This window comes from Nymphalis io, chromosome 17 (assembly GCF_905147045.1).
Source record: "Nymphalis io chromosome 17, ilAglIoxx1.1, whole genome shotgun sequence".
NCBI classification, from domain to species: domain Eukaryota; kingdom Metazoa; phylum Arthropoda; class Insecta; order Lepidoptera; family Nymphalidae; genus Nymphalis; species Nymphalis io.
In genome coordinates, this window is record NC_065904.1 from 1554385 (window position 1) to 1557524 (window position 3140).

The 3140-nt window shown below is 33.4% G+C and overlaps 1 long non-coding RNA gene across 1 annotated transcript; it reads right to left on the reverse strand.

Annotated features, from left to right (window-relative positions):
* Window positions 1-346: 346 nt before the first annotated feature.
* Window positions 347-2872, reverse strand: LOC126775056 (uncharacterized). Its single transcript, XR_007669858.1, has 4 exons — window positions 2760-2872; window positions 1663-2170; window positions 1435-1545; window positions 347-472 (listed from the first exon to the last, which is right to left on the reverse strand). It is a non-coding gene; the product is annotated as an uncharacterized LOC126775056 (long non-coding RNA).
* Between the last annotated feature and the right edge of the window lie 268 nt (window positions 2873-3140).

A 3140-nucleotide genomic window follows, 5' to 3' on the forward strand; every position in this document is an offset into this window, starting at 1 on the left:
TCTCTTTTAACTTCAAAGATCACTATTTACTCAAGTAGGCTCTTATAACTTAAGTAGGCAGACTGACAAGTTGTCCATTTGAGTATAAATGGTTATCACCGACCGACCGTAATGAGTCTGTGATTCCTACTCAGATGGGCTACCATCAAGTAAACGCCAAGCCAATATTAAAGCTACCGTCGGTTCTGAATGCAGTATCGTAAAAAAACAGCAGCATTCTTAGCACTTATTTATTTTCATCAATAATAATACGTAAACACAACGTTATAACTATAAATAATAAATGAAATGTTATAAGTCTTTATTTATTACTTTTATATTTATGAATTTGTTTTGTTGAACATTATATCCTTTTTTATATCAATTTATTTAATAAACCTTTTTTTACCTTATGGCCATGCCTAGGTAGCCCAGTGGTTAGGACGCGTGAATCTTAACCGATTATCGCAGGTTCAAGCCCAGGTAATAACAACTGAAATTTCATTAGCTTATATGATAATTCATCTCTTGCCAAATGGTTAAAACCGTGAGAAAAATGCATGTGTCTAATTACACTGAAATTCTACCACATGTGTACCCACTGGCCCGTATTAGAGCGTGGTGGAATAAGTTCCAAACATTCTCTTTAAAAAGAGCACAGCAGTGGTTAGTACATACATTTGGACATAACTGTTTCTTTAAAAAATAACAGTTTTTTTGTATATACATATAGAGAATGAACATAATCCTAGTTAGTTGTGATAACACTTATAATGTATTCTCAATTAAAGTCATCGATAACACTATCGTTTGATTGGTTAATAATAGTGTGATTTGGAAGACCTCTGGGGATTATTAGATGACTATATATAGCTATTATTAGGCTTGGTCCAAGTTACGAAATATATGTTTCACCCTCTGGATAGTTAAATATGATAATCTCATTCAGATTTTGGGCATGGTGGCTGTTCGCAATGGAGAATAGCTGCACCCAAGCCAATTAACCCTACCGTACGTCCAACTCCGGTTGTGTCGGATTGTCATCCCTTCGGATTATGAGTTTGAGGGAATAGATAGCGCCAATGCTAACGCACATAATTTTATAGAACACACTAGTGTACTAAGTATTTTTTTTTTAAATACACGCATTACTGGTATTCCTCAATATGATTATTATTTAATAAATAAAGAAGACAGAATACATTTTGTATTTCGTCTCGTTTACTAGCTGCCCATCTCGATTTCATAATAACCATAAAAAAATACTCCACGTTGAAGATGTTAGAAAATAATCCTGACGACTTGAAGCTTTACTGGCGTCCGCTGACTAAATCAATAGTTATATTATGTATTACGATATGAACATAATATGCACTTATATGATGCGAGCGGAACTGTAACGGGTTGATAGTACGTTATAAAATAAACCTACATAATCATCATCAACACCTTTACCCTTTTCGCGTCCACTGCTGGACATAGGTCTCACCAATGGCACGCCACTGAGCTCGATTTTCAGCTCTTAATCTCCAACCGCTGCCAGCCACCTTGCGTATATCGTCAAACCTAAAAACAAAAAAAACCTACATAATATACACACATAATTAATTTTATAAGTATATATAGCGTTTTTGATCTATTCATTATGTAATATATATGTGATATAACCTAGTCACTATTTACCTTGTACCAAACTCCGAGTTATCGTCAGTGACATATCAATTTGAATAGAATCTTCAGTATTATAAATCGACTAATCCATAAGCTTCATACACACCCGCCTATCAGTAATTGGTTTAATTGCTTAGTTTAATATTTCAAGTCGGGATGTCCCAATGGCTAGAACACGTGAATCGTAATAGAACATTGCAGGTTCAAGCCCAGAGAAACACTGAACTTTTTATGCTTATTTTGTGTTTGTTATTCATCTCGTGCTTTGTAGTTAAGTAAAATATTGTAACTTGTATGTGTCGGAGGTATTTCTGCCACATGTTCCACAAGCCTTTTTCCTCAAAAAGGAGACATTAGCAATAGGAAATTTACAGCCCGTTACTTCACTTTTTTATATTTTAAATTTTTCATCAAATATATGAATTAGTTTAATAATTATTTAATATCAATTAATGTTTTCAGCTCCGTCACAGCTGCGCCATCAAGGATCGAATTAATTTGAACTAAAATCGTATAAAATCTGAAACATGCGATTTATAATTTAATTATTATAATATTTAGATAAATCTATGCGATGGAATTTCAGTGTATTTGAATGTTTTCGTGATAGTAACATCATTTTATCAAGTAATTAAAATCAATATCTAAAACCACGTACATTACTGTTATTGAACTGTCAAATGACCTTTAATATAATATTTTATATATATTATATATATATATGTCGTCGATTACGTAATTAGTAACTCAGTTGATTTTTATTGTAACGGTGGGGTGTGAACGCCGTGACGTTATTAGTCACGTGATCGGAATCGTTTGGAGGGGCAACTGTTACATTTTAATGGTTAGAGAGCGGTGATACCTACTTTGTAATTTGTGATTGCTGATTTACCTACATAAAATACAAAAATTATCACACAGTATCTATACACACATTTACATATAAACTGTTCCCACCTAGCTCTGTACAAAGCCTTTACTATAACAAAGGCTGCACTTATACGACACTAAGCTAATTCAAACTACTTATAACTTGAATGAACGAAATCGTAGCGTGATTAGATCCATGTTTATGACCCATTTAAAAAAATAGGGGAAATTCTACTTACATATTGTCACTGCATCGAAATCGAATTAAAGCATAATCGTTGATGTTTATCCGTTTTTTATTCTTTAAACAATTTGCTCATTGACATAAAAGTTGCTAATCAAGTTTAGTTTTGACCTGAAAATGATTTATTTGATAATGTCCTCCTGACCGATTTCAGCCACAGCAACGCACAATCATCAAAGGAGACACATTATATACACAAGTGTGTGTGCAATCACATGTACACTCTCTTTTCCTTCACTCTCATAATCCGATGGGACGGCAATTCGATACTACCTAAAAGAGTTCAGGCGCAGTACCAACAGCTTTACGAGACAGTGGAATCGGAAATGTATGTTAACCTTTATAAATTAGTAAAATTACCAGGAAAAATATCATA